Source organism: Vespula pensylvanica, chromosome 3 (genome assembly GCF_014466175.1).
Source record: "Vespula pensylvanica isolate Volc-1 chromosome 3, ASM1446617v1, whole genome shotgun sequence".
Taxonomy (NCBI): Eukaryota; Metazoa; Arthropoda; class Insecta; order Hymenoptera; family Vespidae; genus Vespula; species Vespula pensylvanica.
The window spans coordinates 6,192,546-6,205,195 of record NC_057687.1 but is presented as its reverse complement, the minus strand read 5'-3'; the positions used below and the strand labels follow the sequence as shown (position 1 = coordinate 6,205,195).

Here is a 12,650-nt window from a genome sequence, read left to right as displayed (position 1 = left end):
TGTTTTTTTCTTTTTTTTAATATACATACATCTAAAGAGATCAACGTAAAGTCGACTAAACACGTGTGTTAGAGGAAGCTTTCAATACATTCAAACGCAACAAGTTAGAAACGAAACATACATACGTATGAATAGGCGGTATCAAAAGTGACGTGCAGATGTCACTTTACACCGATTAATTAAGAAACGAACAGATATTAATTATCAATGAACGATCTGATATACAAACATACACACAAACGTACATAGAACATAAATCGATCTACTCGTAAGCATACTAATCGAAACTAATTAAAATATTCTTAATGAAAATGAAAAGGTTTTGTTTTTCTTGGACGTTCCATGGATCTTCTCCTTTTCGTTCAGTCACATAGTATCGTAGTCGAAGTGAACGTAACGAAACGAGACAAACGCGTTACGTTAACAAAGTTTTTGCAGAAACACGTGCTAATGTCAGGAAATACGGAATAGCCGAGTCGGTAGAGACACACTGCGAGTGTCGCACCATGTCCTCCGGCTAAACACATCGGGACTTTCAAAGTATCTCAAGCGAAACGACTCGAGCTTCTCCAACTAAAGGTAGCTTGGTAGGAAGGTAGATGGTACGTATTTCAACGAGATACTCTCTCTCCGAGTTCGCTTTAAACCGGGTCAGTATTCAAAATTCCAAACTTTGTTGTTCTACCGATGCACTTATACTGGGTGAGACACTTAAAACAGACCACCTGAATAACTCCATCGTTTTCGATTTTATAAAGAAATGCTCAGAACAAAGTTATGCTACTTCAAGGGATATATCTGAAAGAATTGTTTCTCCAAATAATTTTTTTTACGAGATTTCAAGGTCCCTGATGTATCTCTATTCGATATGGTAGAAGGAACAAATCGACTCGTGCAAAAAGAAAAAATTCGACGACCTCGAAATCTCGTGAAAAAATTTATGAGTGAAAAATTTTTTATGTGAACAAAATTTTTTTTTATTATCGAATGTGCTCCTTAAAACAGCGTACCTTTATTATGAACAATTTTTTTTTTTATAAAATCAAATATGACGAAATTATTCAGGTAACTAGTTTTGAGTACTTCACTCGGTATGGATAAATATATATATATATATATATATATATATATATATATACACATACACATACACATAAATACGTATAGATAGATATATCCACACAGTTCCCTCATCGTCAGTTTCCATCGACATAATCGTTGCTCGCTATATCGATAAATGTTCGATCACGTTCGAAACTAATTGGGAGACACGACATCCGACTAATCAATTTTTCTGAACGCTCGAACGACTCCGACACGAATAAAAGTCGTTTATTATAGGACACGCCGTTAATTAAGCAAGGGTACTTCGATGGAAAACAAAAAAAAAAAGAGAGAAAAAGGCAGAAATTTTTTTTGACCATCATTTCATCCTCTCGTATAATTTACACGCATCGATCGATAAACGTAAAGTACATACCTAAATTTAATTTGACATGTATGTACATACAACTACGGAAACGAAAATTATGAAGAGATCCAAAAATTCCAATTAAATTAAACGTGTAAATATTTCCCTGGTTTACAACGAAATAAATCTGTCGAATAATTCAATACGACATTGCACGTGTATTTCGTTTAATAAAAGGATTTAGTGAATGTCTAATCTCACTTTTTTTTCTCCTTTCTTTTTTCCATTTGAGTCATTAGGACTCATCGGACGGCTTCTTAGTGTAACATTTATAAAGGTCAGTAAACAAAGGCCGACTCTTACGGTAATTAAGCATTTCGCCCGTACAGACTCCACAAACTGCAAGTAAAAACTAAATAAATAAAAGTCTTCCTGTCTTTTCTCTCTCTCTTTCTCTCTTTTTCTTTCTCTTTCTTCCTCTTTTCTCTCTCTCTCTCTCTCTCTCTCTCTCTCTCTCTCTCTCTCTCGTTGGATCCGAAGCACGAACGTGGAGATGTGGGTACGCGGCGACGTTGGATCCAAGCATGGGAGAGCTTGCGCAAACACAAAAGCTCACGGCTGAAGATAAACAGAAAGAGACTGTAAGCTGCAACGTAGCTTCCGGCAGGGTGACTCGGATCGTGGAAGGAGAGAGACACGGCGTCGAAGCGAAGAATGTTAGAAAGTAAGTGGGGAGTAAGAGATAGGGGGATGGCGATCTTTCGAGGACGGATAAAGAGAGGAGGTAGAAGGAAAGCAAGACGAACGACAAAGCTCCAGCAAAAAAAGGCGCCTATAAAGCTCTGACACCTATAGGTATATATAACAGCCAAAGGCTCTTGCCACTTTCGAAGAGGTTCTCTGTGAATCTACGGCCCTGAGCTCTTGCCCTATACTACTACCGAATAAACTTTCGTTCCGAGACTAAAGAAACAAAAAAAAAAAGAAAGAGAGAGAGAGAGAGAGAGAGAGAGAAAGAGAAAGAGAGAAACAGAAAAAAGAAGATGGAATAAGAGAAAGAAAAAGAAGAAAATAAAAACGAAATCTTCCCATTATTTCTAAAGAATTACGAAGAGCTTTCGAATCGTTTTGAATTGAAAAGGAATTGAAAGTGGAAAGTCGAAAGAAGGGAAATGAAGAGGAAGTTTCTGCAAAGTTTACAGCAATTTTTCTGTTGGCTCGTAAACTTTTCTGTTAATGAATAAGAATTTTTCTTTCTAGCAAGGATGATTCGATAAAAGAAAACATAATGATTAGCTATCAAGATAATGATTGATTTCTCTAAAAATGTATGAGATAGGTGTAATGAAATTATAAAAAATAGATTTATCCTGTTATTAAAATTCTTTTTTTACTTACCTATTGTGACTGACACCAGAGACGTCGGCAATCGTTCTGTAACAAAAATATATTTTGTAACGAACGAAAGGCAAAATATTATACAAGTTGAAAAGAAAAAAAAAGATCTAAGCGATGGGGATCGTTTTTCTATAAGCTTCATTTTATATTTCTCTCACGTAGTTGTTCAAGTTTCATGACGTTAGTAAAGCTTCATAAACGTCGATAAGAAAGGATTAGAATGGTTTAAGAGGTGACCAAGGATAATTTACGGCACCCAATCTAACTCACTTAACTTGTAACGAGGTTAGTGGACTTTAGTTCATCAGCCATGACAGAGATTCTACTTCAAAACTACGTGACATAACTTACACGCTAGTGATAGTATTTCTTCGTCCAGAAGTATCATTGAGATAATTACTATTCCCAATTTTCTTTTTTTTATCGTATTTTCTTCATCAAATTTTCTTAATGAAATCGATAAAAAAGAAATCTGTTTAAAGGATTTTTAGAACAGGAAAACATTATATAGTAGAGATCGAAGATCAAACGATAAAAGAGAAAAAGAAAATTATCGAGAAAAAATAAAAGTGAAATAAAGGTGTAAGGCATACACGAGCATCGATTAGCGTTCTATTATTTTACTATGGAGTATATATATATATATATATATATATATATATATACCTGTGTGTGTGTGTGTATGGTATATTGTCATCGCTCCTTCGTACTATTCCGCACATTGTCGGAAGATAGGATCGATCGAAAAACGCATATTTATTCCTGCGGGCTACATTCGATATGCCGTACACCGATTATCCGTCGAATTTATCGCGAGGAATCTCTTATCCATGCTTGCATCTACGTGTATTCGTAAAACATTATTTATTGTCAGATCGCACTGCTAAAATGTCTTACAAATTTTTATGTTCCTTTTCTCGGAGAAGATAAATTATAAGATTGCATAATACGCGTTGCTCTCTTTCGAATCTACGTAGTAAAAGAAAAAAAAAAAAGAAAAGAAAAGAAGAGAAGAGAAAAGAAAAAAAAGGAAAAGAAAATACGAGAATCCTACGATAATAGTAATAACATAAGAATATACCAGTACTATATTATTAGAGAATTTAATGAGATATTCAAGTTAAGTAATCCGATAATCCATGGCAACGTTTTAATTGCCATCTAGAAAAAGTTCATTAGGTAAATTTGAATGACGTACGTATATACGTCGATAACATAATACTAGTTTGTACGATCGATATGATCTATCTGACAGCATCTTGATAGCTTCATGCAATTCTCTCCTACATCTTTTTCAGCTAACGTAGCACGTGCGATAAATCAGACACTTCCGTTACCGAATTGGGTCAAAATCATTACGCGTCGCTTCTCTATACGGCAGAAGCTTAGAGATCTCGGGGTTGGTCGTTCAACTCGAATTACTAGGAGTAAATTGTTATCGTTGCTAGCAACATCTATCGATATTACACTGCAATGTACACTGATGATAATACGTAACGCATCGATTCGTCCTGTATACGAGATGCGATTTAAAGACGCATAAACTAACGAATTCCGATGGACCGATCTAATCCTTCGTAGTCCAATCAAGTTTACTTCTAATCAATATCAATCTGTGTTCCGGAATGTTAATTTAAACGACGGAAGAGAGAATGATATAAAGTATAAAATTTCACTGAAAATATCAATGAAATATTTTTTACCTCTTTTATTTTTTTACAAACAGCGCACTCGCTTTCGCGTAAAGCGTATTTTCGATATGATTGTCTACAAACGAAATCCGAACACGATAATAATCGTTCGATCATCAACAAAAGCTAACCTATATTATACAAACGATATCCATTTTCGTGCATACTATCGAATATCGTAGAGTAAAACACATCTACGATATGGAATCTGCAAACTGGTAAATTTAATCAGTGAAATTAGAGACTACGAAATAAAAAAATTAATACAATTAAAACGAAAACATCGTATACGTACTTATATCATATATTTTCATGTTACATTACGATACTTTTGAAAATATCTACGTGTCATGTAGAACGTGTTAATCGATACTAATTAATAAATTTAATTAGATCGAAGTGCGGAATATAAGATGATCGTTTCCCATGAAATTCTCGTCGATGATCTATAATATCAATTATACAAATTAAATGGACTAATTCTAACATCGAACATGCAGGAGGTAATGATTATTTAGTAATACAACTACATTACCAACGAATATAATAAATGTTCATTTAACGATTTACTGAAAATACTCCAATTTATTTCTATTTACAAAAACGAGAAAAGACAATAATGTCCGGCTTAACGAGAATATTAAAAATTGTTGCTAAAGTGAATTCAATGAGTTATGTAAAAGCAGCTTTGTTCGGTATGAGAGAAAAGTTCTTTATAAAGACGAAGAAAAAGAGAAAAAATAGAGAAAGAGAAGAGAGAGAATACAGATTGAGTGGAACGTAACGTGTTAAGCGTAACAACAGTATGTGCCTCCTTGACTGAAGTTAGAGAGAGAGAGAGAGAGAGAGAGAGAGAGAGAGAGAACATGTGAGGGTTTCGTTCATCCTAGAGGAAGAAGGAAGGAAGGAAGAGATGAGGTGGGGAAAAGGGTCGACTAGGTCTCGACAACTCCTACAACTTCACAATAGCTTCGTCCTATACGCCACAAGAGCGGAATAAACTTTCCTCGTGTAACTTTAAAATTGATGATCGCGCTGGTATAACGTAAGTATATCCGTAGTAACGTAATAAAGCACGTCACTGCCGAGGTTTATCGAAGCGAGAGCGTACCTACGTGCTACAAGAAAAGGGAAGAATACTATAAAGGGAAGGAAGAAGAAGAAGAAGAAGAATCACGATCTCGAAAACCAAATTTTTATGACACGTATTTTCTTTGGAAAAGAAGGAATAAGTATGTGTATGAATAAGTGTGACTGTGTATGAATGTTGTGTATGTGTGTGTCAATGAAATCGAATGTATGAGTCATTCGTGAATAATACTAATTAAAGATAGATATAAGTAGACGTAAATTCAAATTATATATATATATATATATATATATATATATATATATATATATAGATTTATAATAAACAAAACTAAGAACAAATAAATGAAATAAAATTTTAAAGATTTACGGAAATAATATTACGTAAATAAAATTATCAGATTAAAATTGATTAAGAATTTGCGTAGCGGAAATAAAGAGAATAAAAAAGGGGAATAATAAAAAAACGAGGGAGAAAAGAAGAGAAAGAGAGAGAGAATATGGTCCATCGAAAAATCTGAAGGCGTGAACCAACGGTGATCCTATGAAAATCTCCTTGAACCTAATAGAAGATTCGATGTAAAATCCTCGTGAAGCTAGGCGTTCGAGAACTAAGCCGATTCGAAACAGCTGCGTTGCTCGTAAAATGGGGATGCTGCGTGCGGAATCGCTGACACCTACCTATGTGGAAAAACCTCTTGTGGTTTTCCCTTTTATTTCATACAGGATTCGAACGTTATTTTGTAGTCTTTACGATAACACCATGTGCTGCATCTAATTCTGAATATCGTCTAGATATTATGAGTTCGAACTAATCGAAAAAAATGATTTTACGAATAAATATTTTGGACGATACATTTGAGTATAATCATTATAAAACTGCGATGAAAAATGGTATCTCTGTATGTTAAAATAAACGTTAATCTAATTCCATAAATCCACGAAATAAACGTATCTTTAAATGTAATCATTTTTATTTTTACAAAGGCAACGAACATATAAATTTGTTACATGCACATAGAAACGCATACACATATTTAGAGAATGTCGAGATACGTTTAAAACTTCGAACGAAATAGAAAAATTTCATTTTCATCAAAAGTTACAGGGAGTAAACGTTTTACACGCTAGTGATTGCACAAGCGCGGTTCAGCAGCACGGTCTATGCTTGAAAACTATAGGAGAGTACGAAAAATTCAGGTCGAAGTCGAAAATTACCGTTGACGTGTATCTACGCTCGGGATCGATATTTGCCAACTATCGAAGGAAACTTTCGAAATCCTTTGAAAGGCCATTGGAAGTGGCTCACGGCTGTAAAGCGACAGTAGTATGTCGATATATCTCGTTCGAGACTGCTTTAACGGCACGTCGATTGTCGGGGGAAATTCAATACGAATTTCAAACCTAACTCGCACATACCTTACTTAATGACAGAGTAATGTTAATTCGCAATAATACTAATCACGATTTTTAAAGAAAATAATCGGAATTTTAAAGAAAAATAATCATAAGATCTAATTATAAATTTAATCGAACTTTACAAAAGAAAAGATCTTCAAATCGTTATGAATAATAATGTTCTACGAACGAATAGAGACGAAGACTCAATAAAATTTTACTACAATTTACATGCTAGATACGTCGATTTTCAGTATATTATCTTTGAAGATAAGATGCACTCAGTTTCTCGATCCCAGTCGAGCTTGCCCCACGTGTCTAGTTAGGGTGACGGCGGAGTTAATTGTCAGTGAGTAACGCCTGGAACGCCTAAGTAAGATTTAACTTGCTTCCAACGCAACGTGATTCGGTTATAACTCGATATTAACTGTAACGAAGCACGTCTTGCCTACTCCGTTGAGCTCCGAGTACCATCGGGTTAGCCAAGGACCTTACGTTGCAGAGCAGTGCTCTAGCAAGCATGTACAGGCTCGATGAACGGACAGGAAGGAGACATGGTAGAGAAGCAGGAGAAGGAGGAGAAGGAGGAGGAGGAAGAGGAGGAGGAGGAGGAGGAGGAGGAGGAGGAGATTGCTATAGTCGAACCTAAGGCATAGAGTCGAGTAACCGTTACAGCATATACTAACGTGTCAGTATTGACAAACATCTTCATTAGCTGGCACCGCTACTCCTGTTACTGCTACTACTACTACAACTACTAGGCAGCCATTGCTGCAGTTGCTACTGCCACTTGTGTACCGTTTACCTATACGCATTGTACAACCTGTCCCTGTTTCTCTCTCTCTCTCTCTCTCTCTCTCTCTCTCTCTCTCTCTCTAGCTAGCGATCTCCACACGACCACCACACATGCTTTCGCCATTGTGGACACAGACAGTGATTTCATCCGGATTGCCACTCGACGCGAGTTAAGCCGACACGTTTGCCGCGACGCGTTAACTCTTATGAGACGATTAGCCCAACTAGCTAATCGAGGATCATTTGATGTGACTGTTGTCCACTCTCACGTTAATTCAACTCTCCCTCTCTCTCTCTCTCTCTCTCTCTCTCTCTCTCTCTCTCTCTCTCTCTCTCTCTCTGTCTTTCTCCTTAAGAATAAAATCGATTAATGCGGAATCTCAATTATAGTAGGTTATTAATTTAATCCCAAGAATATTCCGTAATATTCTCGGAAAAGGTGAAAGATAGAAAAAGTTCAAGCTGAGTACATATATCGTGCTGTTTGACGAGCTCTTAGTTAAGAAACTTCGCAACTTCAATTACGCGATCTTCTTCTTCATCGCGAAAGAAACAAGAAGAGAGAAAGAGAGATAGAAAGCGACCAAGTCAAGCAAGTCAATATCCTCGGACAAAGGAAAGTTGCAGTATTGCAAGGCTCTTGAAAATGGAACGCACATCGACTAGATAGTAGTAGTAGTAAAGATAGTAACTGGTGCGGTTTGATTTTGATCCTAATTCATCTACACGAGCATCGTATTCGAGTGAGTTTTCAAAAGAGTATAAAGTTCTTACGGAAGGTTAATTGGTGCTTTGTGTAAAATACATCTTCTAGCTCGTTCTGTTATCTACTTGTCGTAGTTACCTTCTGTATCCGTAACGTAGAAGTTGGAGGAGAGAAAAACAAGGAATCTGCAAGTAAGGGAATATACGCAATATACAAGAAAACCACTCCTGCCTCTTTCTTTCTTCTTTCCGCGAGCGTATAATTTTCTTTCACTACCACCATCGCCTCTTTATCTTTTTTCCTCTTACCAACGAATCTACGCTTAATTAACGAAAAGAATCTGCTTTTGACGTCTGTCCGTCGGAAAGCGAGACTGTCCGGGAGCGTTTTATCAGTGTAAAACCTTGTACCGTTGTAATATCCGTTTCTCGCGCTAGCAATTGTGAATAAAAAGTTTCCTCTTTTCTTCTTTCAAAAAAGAAAAAAGAAAGGGAAAAAGAAAAGAAGGAGGAAGAAAGAGAGAAAGGGAGAAAGGGAGAGAGAGAGAGAGAGAGAGAGAGAGAGGAAGAGAGAAAAAGAAAAAAAGCTGAAAGAGGAAATCCGATCAGCTAGCGACGTAGGGTAATAAATTCTGATTCATCGGCATTTATGAATTTATTACTTCGAGAAAGAATGAGAAAGGGAGAGAGAGAGAGAGAGAGAGTGAGAGTGAGAGGGTGTGTGTGTGTGTGTTAGAGAGAGAGAGAGAGATTACGAGTCTGCACATCTCACGCGCTTCGTAAATTTCGTATCTTGGAAGAAATGCATCTCCGTTACTCTCGGCTTATCGGACCTCTCCAAGCTTCTTCTATTTTTCTCTTCGACAGAAGAAAAAGCTTTAAGAAGATATACCTTCTCTCACTCTCTCTCTCTCTCTCGTTGATTTCACCTTCTTCTCGTCGGAAACGATAAACTAATTCGTCGAAACTACCTGCTTTTCTCCGACGGAATCGGTAAGTAGATTCGGGAAATTCGAGAATTGCACTTTGCAGTGAAATAGAAGGAGGAGATTCGAGGAATGAAAAAAATATGTTCGACAGCTAAATGCCTTGTTCTCCTTGGCACGAAAAATTCGATACTGTTTTCTAAAAAGATACTAATACCTTCGATAAATGTTTCTTGCATTTATTAAATCCTTTTGAATAATTCCGAATGATCTCAAAAATGTAACTAACATCGATAAAAGATACGCGAAATGTATTTACACAGCACGGAAAGAGAATCCTAATCTTTCAGCGTCTAAAGTTACTCCTGTTGTATTATGAACGGAAAGCTCATAGATGCCGAAAAAAGTGGTGCATTTCAACAACGCGCTAATTTTAGACTCTCCGCGTTAATCCTCTGCAGCAGCAGCAGCAGCACCAGCAGCATCACTAGCAGCAGCAGCAGCAGCAGTAGCAGTAGCAGCAGCAGGAGCAGCAGCAAAAGTAGTAGTAGTATTATAGCAGTAGTAGTAGAGTAGTAGTAGTAGCGTAACGTTTCCGCAGTTTCTAAACGCCATTAACGTTAGCTTGCACCAACGAAATTCCTTTTTAGCTCATCCAAAGAGAATTTACCATATCAAATTTTGTTTCGCTTGAATAACAAATAAATTATTATAGTGAATAATATTCCTTTGTAATAAACCTTAACAGAAAAACAAATAAAACTTAAGAAATAACAAAGAAATTAAAACAAAACAAAAATATAATAGAAAAAGAGAGAGAGAGAGAAGGAGAGTGATACTAATTGCTTATTCGTTGAGTAAGTGAAACAATAAATTAATGACACCGACAACCCAACACATCGAGACTAACGATCGGCAGTTTTATTAGTGTTGCGTGATAGTGGTTGTAAGAGAAAGAGGGGATGGAAGCGTTAGAGGGGGGATGGACGTCGCAAACCGTATATACACCGCGGCGGCTTTAACTCGCGACAATTTAACGGGGATTAATTATCGCACGTGCACCTGCACGTTTCCCTACTCTATCTCTCTCTCTCTCTCTCTCTCTCTCTCTCCCCTACTTCTTTCTCTTTCTCTCTCACTCTTATACTCTGCGTCCACCAGGCTGCTCGTGTACAATACCACGCTCGAAAGTGGGTCGATGGACGGAGCTTTTATTTTTTCTCTCTCTCTCCCTCTCTTTCTCTCTCTTTCTCTCTCTCTCTCTCTCTCTCTCGTTTTCTCCTTCCACAACGCACACTTCGCGTAATTGGAACCTTTATTTCGCAAAATTGTTTCGTTGCAGGAATGAAAGAAAAGAAGAAATAAAAGAAGAATGCGGAGGGTTGCAATACGCGTACGAGACACAAAAAACAAAGAGGGAGGGGAGAAAGAGAAGAAGAGAAAGAAGAAAGTTGAAATCACAGAATTTCGGACTTATCACGGTCGTTTGCCGTATTCCTGTGGCGTAATATGGTGTAGGTTGGGGTTAGGTAATGCAGCAAGAGGGTGGTAGGCGAGTTCGATGCCATTACCACGAACCTGACGAGTGGCCGATGCTACTAGAAAGCCGTCGCTGGCTCTCTGCTAGTTGCGATGCAAGGAAGTAATGGTCATAATCCTGTTACCAATTCCATTTGTCGAAACAAACGAATTCCTGCCGGTACGTGCCGCCGTTACGCGTATCCACTCCATTGTCACTAATACAGTTTCTCCAGCTCCTCTCTGCCTCTGTCTCTCTCTCTCTCTCTCTCTCTCTCTCTCTCTCTCTCTCTCTCTCTTTTCCCTCACCTATACTCTTCTGTATATATATATGTATATATATATACACATACATATATATCTCTTTCTCTTGTTCATTGCCACCTTCACATCGTTTCTCTCTGTCTTGCAATAAGCATCGACCGCTCGGTTTTCAAACTGTAAATGCGTCGCACGAGTATTCCTATCAGATTTTCTCTATATCTCTCTCACCGATCTTATTCGATCTTTCGTATTGAATACCGTACATCGTACAAAATAATCGTGAAGAACATAGTACGTTCCTATTTGAAGAGATAAATTTCGATCTCGAGTATACAACAAAAAGGAACGTCCTTGTGAATTTGTATTTCACATCTCATTAAAACTCATGTAAACATTGATGATATTGATAACAATAATAGTACGTACGAATAAGAAAAGTTTCTAAATAAACATTGCTATGATAAACATTACTACGAAATAATTCTAAACTCTAAATAGTTCAAATTTAACGTTAACTTTTCCTTTGATATTAACGCACAACGTATTCTTTACGAATAAAATTATTTCTTTGCGAATGCTCTTACTACGATCGTATATAAGTAAGTTCATATCGGAAAAAAATATAAGGAGAGAAGCATATTCGTCGAGGCGAGTATATCTCGCATTATATGCGTAAATGGATGCGCGAGTTCGTGCCATTATTTCCGAGAATAGAATCATTTTCAATGCTATTATCCTGAGTATACCCGCAGTGCAGTCCAACGGATAGACACAATGGCGATGTTTGCACCATCGAAGCTCAGGCCCCGCACCTATCCAATCTCTCTCTCTCTCTCTTTCTCTCTCTCTCTCTCTCACACACACACACACCACATACATATATAGACGGCTGAGTAGATTAGTCTGATAGCTGGTGGGGTGCTAGTACTGTTAGTAGTGGTACAGGGTAGGGCTGCCGAGACACGATATGCTCACCAGATTGATAATACCGGTTACATCGGGTTCGAACGGCCAGCAGATAAGTAGAACCGGCTGCAGATGACGCTCCGCTCGAGCATGTACGCCACTGTGCTTAATTGCTTGTAACTGACGGATCACGATGTCGAGTCGAAAGGTCAAGTGACTCCTCTCTCCCCACTACCTAACGACGACTGCCGCGAGGGATGTAACGCGTTCTACATACGCGTATCTTCCTCCCCTCTCTTTGTGTATATCTCTCTCTCCCTTACTCTTACTCTAACACTGTGTTTAGCGTAGACCTTACGGTTCACCTACCCCCACTCCCACTCCCACTTCGATCGGTCGCCGTATCTAATCCACCTACCGATCCCCCATTTATCCAGCTCTCAAATACACGATCGACCGTGGGGATTGTCCTGGTATTTCCCTCTCCTTCTAGTTCTCTCTTCCTCACCCCTTTCTCTCTCACTCTTACTCTTTCGTTCTCCTCTCTCT

At 37.7% G+C, this 12,650-nt stretch overlaps 1 protein-coding gene across 5 annotated transcripts in view; it reads right to left on the bottom strand.

Moving 5' to 3' along the window:
• LOC122627723 (teneurin-a) overlaps positions 1 to 12,650 on the bottom strand; it is a 473,567-nt gene that overhangs the window by 354,973 nt on the left and 105,944 nt on the right. For all 5 annotated transcript variants that reach the window (XM_043809105.1, XM_043809107.1, XM_043809108.1 and 2 more), the window contains exon 2: positions 2,810 to 2,845. The gene's annotated coding sequence lies outside the window, so the exon portion shown is untranslated. The remainder of the gene's footprint in view (positions 1 to 2,809; positions 2,846 to 12,650) is intronic.